At 34.7% G+C, this 18,605-nt stretch overlaps 1 protein-coding gene across 11 annotated transcripts in view; it reads right to left on the reverse strand.

The window, feature by feature from the left end:
* The window catches only part of LOC125672354 (allatostatin-A receptor-like), a 104,144-nt gene that overhangs the window by 29,739 nt on the left and 55,800 nt on the right, over positions 1-18,605 (reverse strand). For 8 of the 11 annotated variants that reach the window (XM_048908600.2, XM_048908604.2, XM_056163048.1 and 5 more), the window contains one exon: positions 10,725-10,757. The gene's annotated coding sequence lies outside the window, so the exon portion shown is untranslated. Of the gene's footprint in view, positions 1-7,488; positions 7,505-10,423; positions 10,580-10,724; positions 10,758-18,605 lie in introns of those variants that run through there. The other 3 variants (XM_056163052.1, XM_048908597.2, XM_048908605.2) reach the window with 3 other exon arrangements.

Below are 18,605 nucleotides of genomic sequence, written 5' to 3' on the forward strand. Positions count from 1 at the left end.
CCATTACTTTATTCATGTCATTGTGTACCTTATTGCATCAGTGTTATGAAAACTTTCAAATTATCTAAGCAGTAGAAGTATGACGAACATCGAAATCTACCTCATATTGTAGTGAGTTTATCCATGTTTAATAGTTCTGTTATCCAATCATATAGAAATATGTTCATATGTAGTGATTGTGCAGTAAATCAAGACAAAATTTGAAAGGAATCAAAAGTATGTAAAATTTGGATTTCCTCTAATGGACCCTTGAAATGACCACATATACCATTACAAAAATTGTAACAAGTGTTGCTTATGAAACGCCTGGGTCTTTTTATCTAATACGGAGGACAGGGCGTCGTTGTGATTAGAAGTGGCAGTCCCAAAATATAAATTTCGTTTCGTCACATTTTCTTAACAATTCCAATGTCGCACTCAGTAACCTCTTCTGCCCCTTAAGTGCCTACATATCAAAATCTACTTTCAAGAATTTTCATTTTAAGAATTCGGTAACCTCGTCGGGGTTAACATTTTTAAATTCTCTTCTTAGAAATTTCTTCATTGATTTTGGAAATATACATGTAACTACCTTATTTCAGAATTTAAGTTTTGATTTTGCAACGAGTTGAACTTTGAAGATTTAATGCATTCTGAGTACATAATCGCAAAACCTCACCCATGTGTCACGGATTTCAAACATCTTATAGGGTTTCTTGCTATCACAATATATCTGCAATTGATTTATTTTAGTCAAACCTTAAGAGTCCATCCCCTTATCCATAGGTTCATTTAAGCGTTTATTTTGGTAGGTACCTTCTTATTCATGATATATATGAACCCAATTTGTCTGCTCTGTAACATACTCAGTTCTTTTAAGTTTGGATCCCAAACTTAAGGCTTCATGCTGGGGATGGTCTAATTTTGGATCCCAAACTGAAGGCTTCATGCTTGGGATGGAGACCATAACTTCATTTTTAACCCTTCCTCTATTCCAAAGATGGTATTACGTACAATGTACATGCGCACACTTCATTTGGGCAGAATCGGACCATTAGTTTGGCAAGGTTCATAAACATGTCACCTTATGACCTAAAAATCACACAAAACCTTGGATGATTTATCTAGATTCTATCATCGGAGAGTTTTTCAATAACGTTATATCAAATGAAGAAAAACAAATCTATTCAGATTTTTGTCTCGTGATATTTAGAATCTACCTAAGAGAGCTAATTATTGTTAAATCTCTCCGAAAATAAATCATTTTAGACAGCTAAATGGGAATAATAGAGGAATACATTTATAACAGGACGATTCTTTGCCTTATTTCAGATCAATTTTACAAGGTAATGCTGGAGATAATATAAACCCCAGACACCGAATCAAAACAGGAGAGAGCTATGCAGATTAAATGTTAACAATAACGTAATGTGAATTGTTAGATAATACTGATACAAATATGACCGTATTGATATGTATTGATGAAATGTTTTAGTGATTTGTCGAGTCTGATCATGCGATAAGCAATGAAATGGGGAAAACTTACTAAGCGATTTTACAATGAGCATGGAATGCCTTTCTAACAAGTAAACGCAATATACAAACTATAATGTGGTAAATTCTCAATACTGTCTTTCAAAAATGTTATACTGGAATGGGTTATACTGGAATCAGGTTGTCCGTCCGTCTGTAGACGCAATGGTTTCCGGGCTCTAAAGCGTTATCCTTTTCACCTACCGTCACCATATCATACATATGGACTACCCATGGAATGAAGATGTTCCCTATCGATTTTGGGGTCAAAAGGTCAAAGGTCAAGCGCACTGGACATTGAAGTAGCAATATGGTTTCCGGGCTCTAAAGCGTTATCCTTTCCACCTACAGTCACCATATCATACATATGGACTACCCATGGGATGAAGATGTTCCCTATCGATTTTGGTGTCAAAAGGTCAAAGGTCAAGCGCACTGGACATTGAAGTAGCAATATGGTTTCCGGGCTCTAAAGCGTTATCCTTTCCACCTACAGTCACCATATCATACATATGGACTACCCATGGGATGAAGATGTTCCCTATTGATTTTGGGGTCAAAAAGTCAAACGCACTGGACATCGAAGTAGCAATATGGTTCGGTTTGTTATGCCATTTGTTTTTTACACTCAGAAAAGAGGTAGTTTATACCTATTACCAACACCCTTTGGGAGATTGGGGTAAGCGGGTGGTATTCTTAGTGAGCATTGCTCACAGTACCTCTTGTTTACTTTACAATTCTGCCTCCTTCAACACTAAGGCCATAACAAATCATAACAGTCCTCCAGATAACTACCACCAAATAAATCCCTACCCAAATTATTTACTCTAAATATTGCAACCCGGCCAATTGAGTTTTTGACCCATTTTTTGTTTGTTTGTTTGGGTTTTTTTTGTTGATAATTTGGAATACATTTATCACCTTATGAACGTGGATTTAAAAATACATAAGGGGGTGTACAATGAATTTATCATTACTATAGTAACTTGATCCAAAAAGCTTCATCACGTCTCACTGACAGGCGCGGATCATCAGATCAAACTCGACGCATCGCGTCTCGTTTGATCTGATGATCCACGCCTGTCAACGAGACGCCCGTTTGTTACGGCATGCTAATCTTTATGACGTGATGTCAAAATATCCCTGCGTGATATGAATAAGTTTGTACATTATGCCAGCACATCATTATATAATGTCCACTTTATATTTCATCAGGTAATCACAATGGCACCTCACTTTGTCAAACTCGGTGACATTCACCCGAATTCCGCTTACATGTACTAGAATCTCTGTCTAGGCATATGCTGAGCCGCACCTCTGGATGAACCTTGGGCCTATTCATCATTTTATTCAATTGGCATGCGCAGTAGACAAACATCAAAAAGGCCAATCAAATAAAAACATCTACTAAATCTAAATGCACGTAGTTTTCATGAGCTTGAAAAAACATGAAAAGGTTGTCCGGTTTGTAAATGTTAATGATCTCAGCAGTAAAGGAACCATGACAAAAATAAAGTTTACTTGAAAAGTTGTTCCATTGTCTTAATATGTAGATCTTCAAAACGGTTCATTTAGTACAATATTATGTCATATTGTAGCCAAACTTTTTAAAACTTTGGTACGAGAGAATGCATGTTCCTCCAATGGGTTTGTTAGAATGAGGTATTCAATATTTAAAAAAAAAAACCAGTTATTGTTTTATCAAATTAACTGACTTTGCATTACATATAGAACTGCTTTTTAATTTGTGAAGAATTGAAGATAGCATTATCTTATGCATCCTAAATATTTAACGTCATAATGGTTAACATGAATAATTTTGTAAGACGTCAAACGTCCAAAAACAGATGATTAGAAGGACATGATAATGACCATGGACGTCATAAGGGTGAACCATGCAATATTTACTAGTCATTGCATGTTGTTTCAGCCAATCAGAAGAGAAATAATTTTCAGTCAACATACTGGTTTCAAGTGAATAATATTTTACATCACGTAACATATAAATGACATAAACTTATGGTCGGTTGACAAAATGTAAAGATGTGATCATATCAAGTAAAGAACAATTGACATTACGTAACAAAGAACAGGCATAACGTAACGAAAGGTTGGTAAACTGTAAAGATGTATTGTTCATCAAGACGTTTGACATGATACTGGGATGAGTTGAGATGACATGACGTAATGACAGGGTAATATAGTATAAAGATCTGTTCACAGCACGTAATGAGATTTCGACATCAAGACTGGCTATCAACCAGCGTGATCACCAGTCTATCGCACCAATCAATCTGACTGATAGTCTATTACAGAAATCCTGGCTTACGACTTTGCACACACACACACACACACACACACACACACACACACTTTCTTTGGGTTTCGTACCTAATGAACAGATAGGGTTCTTGTGAAACTATCTTTCGATAGATACTAAAATGATCTAATGCCCTACTAAAAATACCCAAAGGAATAGCACAATTCTTTGAAGAATGTTTTTTCAATCTGAACAAATGATATGGGCTTTCAATAGTTAGCAAGTAAGCCTGTATTGTAAAGTCAATAATTTTCGTTGTTTTCGCGGTGTTGATATATTTACAATATTAATTAAAAAATTCCCCACAATTGGGAGAAAGATCACTTCAACCATGCAATCAACACCTCGCGAACATGCTTTTCATCTTTAAGAAAGTAAACCTGACACCCTACAAACAAAACTTATTTTAGAGGATTTTCCTATTTTTAAGGTGCATCGTAATATTTGTTCTTAAATATTTACCTATTTTGCAATGTATTTGCTTTATAACGATCACTTTGATTTTGACTACGTATAACTCCGTTTATCTGATCAAGATATAGGGCTCACGGCGGGTGTAACCGGTCGGCAGGGGATGTTTACTCCTCCTATGCGCCTGATCCCATCTCTGGTATATACATGGGTCCGTGTTTGCCCAACTCTCTATTTTGTATTGCTTATAGGAGTTATGAGATTGATCACTTGTTCGTTATCTTCGCCTTTCATTTGGATACAAATTAATACACAGTTATGATATTTCAAAAATAAGAACTGTATTATTTTTCGTCAAGACCCCAGCCAATATTAATGACTTACTTTATCAATATTTTTAAATGATGTGGCGTTACTTAACCACGTGTTCTCTTGAAATCTAATTAATGACTTTATTCTTACACGTACAGGTTCTTTAAGAAATGTGAGAGAATATTCCCCATCAGGTACGTTACACGACCATGAAGTGGGTAATCGAATGTAAATTGCCCTTAACGATCTGTCAAAACACCTTCGGAAACCGATAGGTCCGTGGATAGATGTGTTACACAGACACGTAAAGAGTAATTTCAACAGGATGGGGAGGGGGAACAAAAGTTGGATATAACAATTAGAAGCGTACGGTTTCGCATGGAGGTAATTTCTTTAATCGGGTCCGTTTGTCTTCCCGAAACTTTGAAACTCTTAACAATATCAGATTATAGTTGTTGCCAATTACTAGTATCTTTCCATTGTGATCATTTTCTGGATATGTTAGCATAACCACCCTCACCGATATTGGAATTGCCTTGAGCATTCGTGAATTAGAAAATCCCACTACATGCATTTATAGCAAATTAATTACCCAATTTTAGAATGTTTCAGGTTGGTAACAACTAATGTATACTTCAGAAGATCAAGTCGTACTTGTTTATAAGTAGAAATTTGTCCGAGGATATACATGTAACAAAGCACACCATTGACAATTCATGAATTTTGTTAAGTTTTATATTCTTTAAAATCCGTTTACAATGAGTAAAATTAAACAACCAGTAACACGAAATGAAGATGATAACATAAACACTTAATAAATAAGCATATAATGTCATGATGGCCGAATGAAGCATAAAGAATTATTCTAATGCAGCTGAATTAGTTTTAAAGTTATCAATTTTCCGTAGATAAAATGCCTTAAAACATTTGTATTTAAAAGAAAATTGTGAAAATATTATTCATAAATAAATATAGTGAGGCAACACCCTAAATACGTTTGTTGATGATATTGGGAATACATGCGCTTGCTAACGATTTCGACGCATGTTATGAGGCATGGAGTCAAAAATGACGAAACGCGGGGTCAAAAATTTTGAGAATTCAGAATACACCGTTTTATACAAGTTTATGTAGTTATAAGCACACCTTTGTCCGTTCCTCAGTATCCATGTTCGTTGACGTCTGAAATGGTCATGTAACTGTCTCTTGAAGATGTCAGAGTGTTTGTACAGTAGTTTGTAAAACACGATTTAAAACCAAATATGCGACAAGATTTAGGAAGTGGACAAAATTTGTCGAACGATCGGAGCAAACAACTTTAAGCTTTGAGTTGGTATTTTTACGTTTCCTTGTGGGGTATGGTTAATGATCATTGATCAAATTAGAAAAATGTATCATATAAAAGACAGCATATCAAACAAGAGTACATCACGCACCCATACGAATAGACATTTCCTATCCCTATGGCACGTACACCTGCTTCCCCGTCATCATTCTGAAGTGAGATGTTCTGCCTCACGCTGACCCGCACAGATCATAAACACTTTCGGCGTGCCATATGGTGTTGTAATACCGTCTTTACATTGCTCTTTAATTTAGAGACTGGGCGGAAGGTATGATAAAGTGTAAATTACATGGTCATCAGGTAAAACAGTTTCTGTTTTCCCAACCACAAAGCGAATTTGAACGAATTCCAACTCCCAAAGCGTATTTTAACTGGATCCCATCTCTCTTCACGAACGATGATTTTTACGATAGTTTTATTATTTAATTGTTTTTATTACATCGTGCCCTGCATTACGAATTGCCAGAAATACACATTAAATGTGTAGAGTTCAAAGTCAAAAAAGTCTTTGTTCTACTTTGCAAGGGTCATGCCACGAACTAGTCGAAACCATCGTTACCGACCAACACAGGGTACAAGCAATCAGTGTATCGACCCCGTTGAGTGTACTTGTATTTAACAGGCGCGAAGAGACTATCATAATTCTAAATATTACATGAAGATATTTATTTAAGAATTCCCACCCATTTATGCAGTATGCCTTTGTTGATGAAAAATCTTAAACGGACCCATTTGTATACAAATGAACAGGTGATGTGTTTTGTGAATAAAAGAAAACGTCTAATTTTTGCAATCCACATAATCAACGGATTTGTCCTTCTCATTACTTTCTACTATTTGCAGCTGTGTGTCAAATTTGGTATCAATTACACAGACACCCACCTACCCACCCAACCACCCACAAACACACACACACACACATATATATATATATATATATAAAGCACTAAATAATCACAACTAGGTACTGAAAATTTTCGCCCCAGCCCGGGGTCGAACCATCGACCTGCGGCACCCACCGCCTAGCAAGACTGTCAAACCAGTGCGTAAGTCCACTCGGCCACAACGATACACACACACACACACACACACACACACACACACATATATATATATATATATATATGTTCTTATATAATGTTCTTATCTCTGAAAATATTATTATAATTGAGAAGAAGTCTCCGAATCAACTATTCTCGTACATGTATATGTACATTACCGTAATAAATACATTTACTATCATGATAGTTTATTACACCCCACTTTTTAATGGGCTTTCTGTACTCATGTCTCCATAACATGGGAGTAACGATTGAAATACCTTACTGCATAGTTTTATTTTCGCTGTCCATTTATTTTAGCATTTACATAGTACCTGGCACATGCATCGCTAACTCAACAAATGAAATATCACAGTGGTAAAACCATCATTGAAAATATCCGACATTGTTAGGTTGCTAGGTATAGAAGCAAAATATTATCTTATTTAATCATCACAAGAGTATGGTACAAATACACAATTGCACACTAAAAATAAAACAAAAACTTCACTCGATCTACCCACAATTTTATCTACATGTATGCTTACCCTTTGTCTTTCAAAACTAGAATAAATCAAGAAATGAGGAAAAGGCATGCCATACGTTGCAATGTTCAATCCTTTCCATAATTCCCATCTGTATTGTTTACTTTTCTATTCATATTATATGCTTTTACAGTTTCCATTTGTATATGGTATATTTTTCTATTTCCATTATGTGTCCGTTTGTATTGTATGATTTTGCAAGTGTGCTGCATACATTTCCATCTGAATGGTATATATACATCGTATTTCTCTTGTATGGCAAATGAAGTATTATAAAATGCAAAGAAATATAGAATAAAATGTGAAATATATATAGAATACAACGACAAAATATTGAATACAAATGAAAAATGGCGCGATACAAAAGAAACTCCTGCCATTCAAATGAAAAGTAATACAATGCATATTAAAAATGAGATATAATACTAACGGTTAGTTCATTGGTTATTTATTGTTTACTCTCGCTCGAGAATTTTTCATTCATATGGATACGTCACTATTGCTGGTGAATGGCTGTAAAATTTAGACCTATGATCAGTGCCTACGGCCTTTGAGCAGGGAGGGATATTTATCGTGCCACACCTGTTGTGACACGAGGCCTCGGTTTTGACGGTCTCATCCGAAGGACCGCCCCATTTAGTCGCCTCTTACGACAAGCAAGGGGTACTGGGACCTATTATAACCCGGATCCCCACAGTACTAATACTAACGGAAAACTGTAATAGTAACGGGAAGCTATATAATATCAATGCATATTGAACAAACAATATAAATAGAAAACTATGTACGGTAATAAAATAGAAATTGCACGATAGAATAAAACTGAATACTACTGGAAATTAAACAATACACACAGCAAAATCTGTGTAAATCAAGTGGGAAATTATACAATACAAATGGAAAAGATCAAATATTTCTACGCTTCATATGCAATATTTGTAACAGAAAAATAGAAAACATAAACTTCCCAATAAAAGTATTTACTAAATTGAAACTAAATGACTATAGGAGAACATTGTGAGAACATTTATTGCGAGATACTATATCACGGATCTTTCGGATATGACCGTGTCGGGCGTTGGCACGTGACAGACCAACTCTGAGCGCTAAGCATAGGTCTATGTGATACCTCAGCGACAGCAAGTGACGGCTCAACACGTATGAAAAATTCTCGAAAGGACTTTAAATATAACTGAGTATTCTCGATTAGTTTCTTTACCTTTTCAGGAGCATAATGAATATTGCTTAGCTACACATTTACATGTGCACAATGATTTAATCATTGTGTACATGTGTAACTAAGCAATATTCATTATACTCCTAAAGTATTAAAGAAACTAGTCGAGTATACACACTCGGGTTTGTGATAATTTTATTATACTACTACTTTTAAAGATTTTCGAAGTATATCTGCGCTTAAATGCGTTGTTTTCAGAACTTGTTATTTTTAGACTCGCTCTTCCGTTTATCAAAAATTTATATTTTTAGTATTTTCTTAACAGATGGGTATAGTCAAAATTAACAGCATACGCATTCACGTGTACTCTATTTCTAATGAATGCTACATAAACGTCCATTGCTCTCTTATAAAGGAGGGAGTACATAGGATGAAAATCATACTTTGGTATTTTTTCAACATATTTTTGGACTCCCGCTTATATACGTATTATTTTTCTTTTTGTCTTTTATGTAAGAATTTGATATCCGTGTAAGAAATATCTATTGAGCCTTTCAATTGGGTGAGATATGGTCAAAATTACTTGCCAAACAGCACATGCAGGTAAGCTGAATTTTGATTGGATAGTATTTAGATGCCCAAAGATCTCTTACAAAAGAAAGGATTAAAATGAATTTCATTCGAGTATATAATAAAAATATCTATTGAAATATTCAATTGGAAGTACTTAAACAAAAGCCACCACTTGGTAAATGGGGATGTTTGGGGGAGCATCTGAAATTATACAGTGTTTTGGATGAAAGTTAGCGAGTTCCTAAAACATGTGCTGAAAAGTTTTGCTTAAACGCTCGTACAAGTGCACTACAATTATACATAAAATAGAAACGCAAATAGTACACAGCACACCAGGTTAATCAGATATTCTCTTAATTCATCTTTAATGAACAATTTATTGCCAAGTGTATGCATTGGAGCGCGGAACTTCCGAAACACTTTGTATACAAAATTGCAGCACGAATGGCAAAAACCCTACACTATTTTATACCGTATGCTAAACCATCCCCTTTTTCCAAAAACGTGAATACGATGAATAAAACATCACTAAATTAACGGTACTTACGTGACTAAAAGTACATTGTCTAATACAATATATCAGATTATCTTTTACTTTTTGTGATTATTGACTAAGGAGAGAGAAATAACCTGTAGTTTTAATCAATAAAAAAAAAATCATGTTTTCATTGATAGTAGATCTATGTCCTTTTATGTAAGAGAACAGAGAATTTTCTCCTGTAACATATCCAGTTATATAAAGCAAGATATTGACACCAACAAAATAAAAATAAAACATCGCTACTTGATGACTTTTAAAACAGCACTGGCAATTAAACATTTCAAAGACGTTTTAAAAAATTACGCACGTCGTAAAATGTTATTTTAGAATTTAAATAAAACCCACATAAATCTTCTAGTATTCTCACACACAAAACTTACTCTTAGGTAATTTTGAATTTCATTAATCAAGCATTTATGTGTTTCACCATGATAATGTTGTTTGATAAAGCATTTATTACTCTATAATGTTCCAAGAATGAGAAATTTATTTCCAGTGGTTGCAATTGTACCTTTAATCACTGTTGTTTGGACACTAAATTCACTCGAATGATGTTGCAGACTTGCGCCTAGTATAAATAAGCCCTATTTGATAGATATGTAAACCTGAAAATTGCGTGAAATTATTCAGTGAAAATTAAATCTTACCTCCACAAGTTTGGTTAAAATTCTCACATTAAAGTCAGCTCCCGGTCTTATTGGTTTGTATGATTATCGCTTGCGAAGTTCGGTATTGTTATCCCGATACAACATCAAGCGCTGCTTCTGCCAAATCTCGCGCGAAGCGAGCCGTCTGACTATATTGCTCAATATTTATCATTGGCGGTGTCACTCATAATTTAATTACATCTATGATAATCACACTGATTCTAAGGGTAACTGCATATTCAAACCACCCAGAAGGTCCTGATTTTTCATAAGAAATGTTATTGGGAATATAATTACCTACCTGGCTTAAGGCTACTTGTATCTTTCGGGCGATCTGTAATGAAAAAGGTGAGCACTAGATAATGATGATACGTTATTGATCTGCAAACAATTTTATTTACAGAACGCTATTCTCCCAAGATCCGGTGCATATAGCATTTATTAAAGTGTTTTAACATCCAAAATTAAAAGTGGACGTAAAAGCGAATTTCATACATGAAATTCATCTACATCACGTTCAAGAATTAAAACGAAGATTCGCATCAAGAAAAAATATCTGATTTTAACAACAATTTGATAAAAATCAATGTCTTTTCAGTAATAGTTAGTACTTTTAAGAGAGATTGGGGAAGCAATTACAACCAGTGAGCCATGATTGCTCCGTGCTGATTATCTGTATTCTCCCGTAGCCATATATAATTCTCTCTTTATTAAACCTAGGCAATATTACAAGGGTAAGGTTGAACTTTTAAGACACCGGTCAAAATGTTGTGATTTGTAGATACAGATCTACATGTTTGTTCTCTTTGGCCCATGAAACATATTATCAGGAATAACGGAAATCGTTGTTTCGTTTGCAGTGCTATCTCTTGATTGCACCTTGATGACGTCGGGTCTCTACCCAGAGAAGTGTTTTCCACGTAGGCTTCTAAGTTTCATTGTACACTATATAATCAGTGCATCTGTAGATGTCAAAGAAATTTACGACTGTATCTTCTGAGGTACTGAATTCTCACCCAAGATGTTCACGCATTGGAGAAGATATAGAGGTGAAAATGTTCTAGGGATGCGACTCTGAGATGGCACTCAAATCACTAGAGACAAGCTACATGTACTGAGAACTTGATGTCATCATTGTTGTTGCGGTCAAAGATATTAGAGGGTAATTTATTTTATTGTGATAACGCAATCATATAATCTAGCATGGGTTGAGATCAGAAAATGATGTATGAAGTGTTTGATATGTATTATACAACGAGTGATTCTAGTACACAGCGCGCTATAAGTTAACATCTCTTCACAGTGGACAATGGTCATCACTATAAACTTATATTTATACATACATAGAATAGAAAAAATGTGCATTTTTAATTCCGCAAAAAAAAAAAGAAAATAAAAAAAAATTGTAGAATATATCGTTTGAGACTGAGTCTGTTGAATTACATCCTGTTGAGCCATACATCTGCAGCCGTGATAATTAGCGTTTTATGCACTTTTGGTGCAACAGCTCTCGTGGGACACATGTTTCATACCAATAAACTGTGGAAAGACTGTTTATACTCTTGCCCTAGATTAAATATTTTCATAGCGATTGCTAAAAAATCGATTCATTATATATAACTTCGTTCAAGCAAAGCATTCAACATTTCACTGCTCAAACTCTAACGCTTGCGGGTGTTTGATTTCTTACCCAATTATCTTGTAGCAATATTGTTTAAAACCTGATTTTTTTGTTCCACAACATTGGTTTTTTATGTCAGAAATCCGACGAACGTATATTAGATTCAGGAATATAAAAATTGCGAGATTGAATCATACTTGATAGATTTACAAGTTTAACTCTCACATTCATCACTGACAGAGAACCCATCATTTACAACAAGGGAGATTGACAAAGTTCCAATACGTGGCATAAAAAGCTAATATATTTGATCACTGTAAATATCCTGCTCTCTGTAGCACAGGTTGCCCCGTGACAGATGATACAAATTAATGTTCCAATGGGATTAGATAGGTTTTCGTTAATGCTTCAAACTACAATGTAGCGATGTCGCATACTTTACAGAGGCATCTGATCGAAAAAGCGATTATCAAAAACTTTTCAATTCTTTCTTTTTAAAAAAAACTTAGAAAATTTAAAGCATATATTGGTTATCTACCTTTTTTGAAAGGATTGATTATCGTCAACTTTGCAAACATCTATCATGATATTAATCCTATAACACACTGTGTTGCAAATTGAGCATTGTATGCCTATTGTAATAACTGTTGCACCAAAATCACGCGATTTAATATTCTCTGTGATTTATTAATGATTTGATAAAGTCTGATAACTATGACGACGCACTTTTCTTGATTGAGATTCATCACTAAATTTGTAAAATATTGCATATTCCATTTGATGAAATATGCCAGAAAGGATAATAACTAGATATATAATGAAAGATATGTTCATTTATACTGAGTGTTCGTTGTAAAGGCTTAGTTTATAATAAAAACAATTATTGGAAGAAAAAATATTGAAATCCTCGGTATCATGAAAACATGAATTTATTTTTAAAACAGTCGTTCAAAAATATTGATGGTATGTGAATGCTGTTTTGAATGCTCAAAAGAATGTAGACCTTTGAGTTTAAAGGAAATCAGTATCCTGAGAATAGAGTGATCGTCGCACATGATTCAGACACTGTTTAAATGAACTAGACAAGTAACATTTGTTACTCTGGAATCACTATTTTAATCCAAAAAAATAAAAAATAAAAAAGCGTTAAGAGTCCTGACAACATGGAATGCTTGGTTATCATTCTAGAGAAGATATAAATCGACACGTAGATAAGAGAGATTGAACAAATCTACATTACATAACGAAGAATTCACACTACATAATTGAAATTTTACTTTATTATCAGTTTTTAAAAACTCCACATTAAGAAGATATAGTCAGAAAACTGAAGCAAGAAGGAATCTATATTTTATTTAAAATTATTATATACTGAATCAAACAATCAAAAGTTCAATACGGTATGAAAAGTGTAATATTGCATCAAGAACTATCCAATCCGTTCATTAGGTACGAATAGTTCATAGGGAAATAGTCCCTATCTTCGCTAGGCAAGGGTGACGATTCACGGTGTTTCTCTATTAGAGATGGATCGTTACTTTGTCTAGCGAAGATGAGTCATTCTCTAGACGCCACGCTTTCTGTACACTCGCAACTTCATAATGAAATTTATGAATAAATGGTCTCTCCAAGTTTCAGAGCTTTTTACCCATCAGGGTTTGAAGAGCAGCTCCCGTAACACAAACAATAGGAAGAATTCAACTTTTTGTTTACAATATTGAAGAATCAAAGGGTCAAGTTTTTTTTATACCTGCTTTCCTTTGGGTTTGATAATCCATGCAGAACCGTTGTGAATTATACGTGTATCATAATGCTTCATGACATTACCTTATGTAATGATGAATGCGTCACTTTCTATACTATGCGAGATGTGTTTTCAACAATTTTGATATTTGTTTGAAAGGATGAATATTGAGTCTATGGTGACTTATAGGTAAAGAGTTATAATTGAACAGAATTACACAATACAATGTATATGAATTATGATAAACACTAGCGTCCAGTTGAATCGTGGACTGTCAGCAAATGTATTCGCTGGTTTGTATATTATTATGAAATGGTTGAAAAACGTGTAGTGAATACGCATGTTTATAGAACTTTTTATCTGGAAAGAAATCATATGGAAGTATCAAAATATTCTCACTCTATAGCAATGACTGCAGGTGTATAAAAACCCACATGACATGCAGTATAAAAGGGGAAACCCCCAACTGAGAGGAGAAAAGAAATCTCATAGGCAAATATTCCTTTTGAAGAAGACTGTCATGGGAACTGTAGAACAATTTAATATAAATTTATCTGCACCTCTCTCTCTCTCAGAGAGAGAGAGAGAGAGGGAGAAGGGGGGGGGGGGCAAATTCAGTCAACTCCAACAATATCTATGGTTTGCATTATTGCGACTTTGTTCTAGAGAGTCTTTTTAAAAAGCAAAACTCATTTCGGACGGAACAACACAGACCAAACAAATAATGACCATGTCGTCTGTTTTTAGAGCAGATATATATCTTAATTGACACTTTCGCCATCATAATTAGACAGTTCAACATGAAATGATAAAACCCAGGGACGTATCTTACAAAACATTCCTTCCATTTTCACAGTTTGCTTTTGTAGTTGCCGGAAAAAGACTAACGGATCTTTTAAAACATGCAATTTAAATATTCTAATATTAAACGCAAAGACTTTATGATCGGAAGTATTATGTTATTTTGGTCAAATTGCTTCAATATTTAAGTCACTGATGTATCTTAGTTAATTATCTCAATCTTTGTATTTCTGAATGTACGCAGCCTCAAGATTTTTTTTTTAAAAATTCAATTATTGGAAAAAATTGAGACACCCTACATTAACACTCTGCGACGTGAAGATGACTGCAAGTGATAGTTTCCCAGTGTCAAACATCCTAACTGCAAAGTGAAAAATCATTAAAACGGCGTGGTATTTATATTCTGATTATTTTTTCCCCTTTTAGTCTACTGTTTCATCCTAGTTAATTGTTTGGGTTTTATAGCGCCTTTGCATGGCTGTAACCAAACCCTTTGTTGTACGTACTTCAGACACTGAGAGAGTAGTACTTCAAGCCCGAGGCTCGTGCAATGACTGGACTATCGACAAATAATTTTACTCGTTGACCGAATAAGTTTATTTTGATTTTGGTGCTCGGAGGGAAAAGTAGTTGTAAAACATACTTTGGCAAAGATTATACATAATTGCTGGGTTTGGGGAATTCAATCAAGATATCAACGTTGATCACTCGTATTATTTTGTTTACGCTTCTTCAAGAAAGTGTTTGTAAAACATTTTTTGTCTGCAAGTTGACAAAGTCAGTCTAGTTAAATTGCAATAATCTGTTGCTAGAAAGGGAAGCCTTAGCTGTAATGACGCAGATCAAAAGGTAAAGGATTGTGTCTATGTAACGAACATCTAGCCAACAGTTGTTTACCTTAAAAAAAACCACACACACACTATATTTGGTATTCGTATTTCTTTTTTAAAAAGTGACTCATATAATCCATTTTAAAGGACGTAAATAAGCATTATCAATATTCCAGCACATGTCACCATTAAAATGGGACACTATGAGAAATAAGTCAGGATTCTGTGTCCAGGATCAATAGATCTAAATCGGAATGCATACATCTTACGCTCGCTAATAATTAAGTGTGCATTACTTTGAAGTCCCAGTTATGTGGTTAATGTGTCTTTATTCATTTATCCGATCATTCCAGAAGCTGCTGGAAATTGATATGAAATCCGTTAAACAGGGAGTTCATGGCACCCAGAGGGTTGGGTAATTGATGGATGGGTACTGACAGTTCGCGATCCCAAACACATCCTCTCGTTATCTACATGTGGTCACCGAGTATAAGCTTTTCAGAATTGGATTCATAAACCGCCAAACAGAATGTGTATCCGAACACCGAGTCTTATCTGGTCGATGGACACGAGTAAAGGAGTCTAACTAGGCATACCTAGTGTTGCAATTTAATAGTTAATGATAATGTCTGTTGATTTTGATTAACAACTAATCTCTTTTGTATATGCATTGTAATTTTCATTTGAACTCTATGTGCAGCATGTAGTAAACTTAATGTAACACTGCAACTTGTTAGGTGTATACACATCAGACCCTTATATGACCCAGGCAACGACAACATATCAACGCTATTTCTCATGTCTAATATAAACTAATAATGCTCTGACATCTACTTACAAGACATGGGGGTACATAAAATCTGCAATAAATGTTTGTCTTTCATTTCCGATACGTCGGTTTCGAGATACGTTCGAGTTATTTCCCTTTTGAGAACTCTCGTACCTAGTAAAGCGCGAAACAAATTGTTTACATGAGGAAGTGGGACAAAATATCCATCACTGCATAAGTGAATGTGTTCAGTAAGTTTCTCATACGCAGTTTCATCACTCGAATTCGACTTATACACAAACTAAGTAAGTGAGAAGTATTCAGGGTGTAATTAAATAGAGGACTTTTGATCATATCACGTTATTTCGCTGCGCGTACTTATACCCAGGATATTACTTGCAAATATGCCATTGTTTTTATGTTTCCACTTCAGTAAAGTATTTCTTCCGATGGTGTTTTGCATTTACTACATTTACATATTTAAAGAGAAGCCGCTTTTAATACATTTTATCGTCTTCCTCACTGACTATGTCCACACTCTCCCAGTTAGGCATTCAAAGTTCCACTAAATGCACCTCCTACACAGAAGAGCTCTTATTTCGAAACTGACGTACTGGAGTCAAACGTGGCCTATTAGAGTTTGGCTTTTAAATAAATCGACTGAATTTTAATATTTCAATTTCATAACTACGTATTTATCAATAGAGGTATTTCAAAGATTTGCACACTGATATTGTTTTTGCTATCATCGTGGTATGCACGCTTGTTACACATGAACAAAACATGGAATATACTCTATATCTCGTTTCACGCGGTATCCCCGTGGTCAGGGCGGTTGTTACGCACGCCCCTGGGAAGACCGGGTACGATTCTCAATCCCAGTGCCGTGTCAAACCTACCGTATATACTCGCCTATAAGTCGGATTTTTTGGAGTTAAATTTTGATCCAAAACTCTGATGTGCGACGTACATGTATATGAGTGTCCTAAGAAGATTAGTATTTTTCTGGACGGCGTAATGTATAGCCTAGTATTTTTTAAACAACAAAAACATGGACGAAATAAACACAATAGTGACTTTAATTTGTTGAGAATAAAAAGGGAAATATCGATGTCATATCCTGAAATATTATTGGAACACAGATAAATACATAAGAGTATTGATGTGAAATAGATTTGTTGGGGAAAACATCAAATATCGGCGCATTTCTCAAAATATTATTTGAAATAGAGGTAAAAACATTAAAGCATTGATTTGAAATTGTCAGCCGATTCTTGAAAAAGTTAGACTGACTTATAAATGGGTCAATGGCAATTCTCTCCAAAATAACCTAAAACTATACAACTGACTTATAGGCGAACCGACTGAGAGGCGAGTATATACGGTAAGACGTTGACACGTATAGTGATTGTACCTTTGCCAAGCGCCCGTCATTAACAGCGAGTCACGGGTCTTTTAGATAAGACCTTCCAAACAGGGGGGAGTACTGTGTCACAACAGGCGTTGGCACGATAAACCATTCTCATCGTACATGCTTTGGTCAAAATTTGTGACATTTTCACCCAAAGCTGGTCAGTATATGACTGAAAGATTTTCAAATAAGACTTAAAACAACAAATAAACAAAATCATTTCAGTTCTGTTCAATTCAATGGATTCTAATGGTATGCTATAAAGTATCTAGTTTAATTTTCTTATTCGCATTTGAATATTTTTCATTGTATATAATTCCATAAAAGCTCACCAAATTTTAGTTAAGTGTCAGCATTGCAGAAACCATTCGGAATCACAACCTACAGTTTGTGCAGAATTGTGATCGTGCTGCGGAAACCATACACACTTACATTTGCGGAAACTTGTTTTTCATCCAGTGATAACACTCATACTTTCAGCGCGCAGGCAAGGAAGCGGCTCTACTCTGTCCTTACATACGAAATTAGTTTGTGTAGACTTTAACTACGGGACCTTTCATTCAACACCATAAAGTGACCCTCTTATTTTGGACAGATTAATTGGCCAGCTTTTGTATATGAGTGAACAATGTACATAATGTACCTAGTATATTCTAATCCGTTTTTCATCAACATTATCAAAAGTTTGTGCATTACCTGAAAAGACGTAGATAAGATTACCTCAACACTTAAAGTAATTCCACCCTCCTGTAATGTCATCAGGTTTTACAAAATCAATGATTTATTTAGATTTATGCATGTTAGGAACATAAAATTTTTTGGAGTCTTTTCTGATAATTATTGTAAAAAATCTTGTTAAAAGTAAATTATTTCAAAAGTCTAAATTATAGATGAATAATCAATGATAAGTTTAAAAATATTGAATCCAAGGGCAATAACTCTGTTTTCATTGACTATTATGCGATAGGTTTCCTTTTTTTTTTTTTTTTTTTTTTTTTAACAGACA

This window comes from Ostrea edulis, chromosome 4, assembly GCF_947568905.1.
Source record: "Ostrea edulis chromosome 4, xbOstEdul1.1, whole genome shotgun sequence".
Taxonomy (NCBI): Eukaryota; Metazoa; Mollusca; class Bivalvia; order Ostreida; family Ostreidae; genus Ostrea; species Ostrea edulis.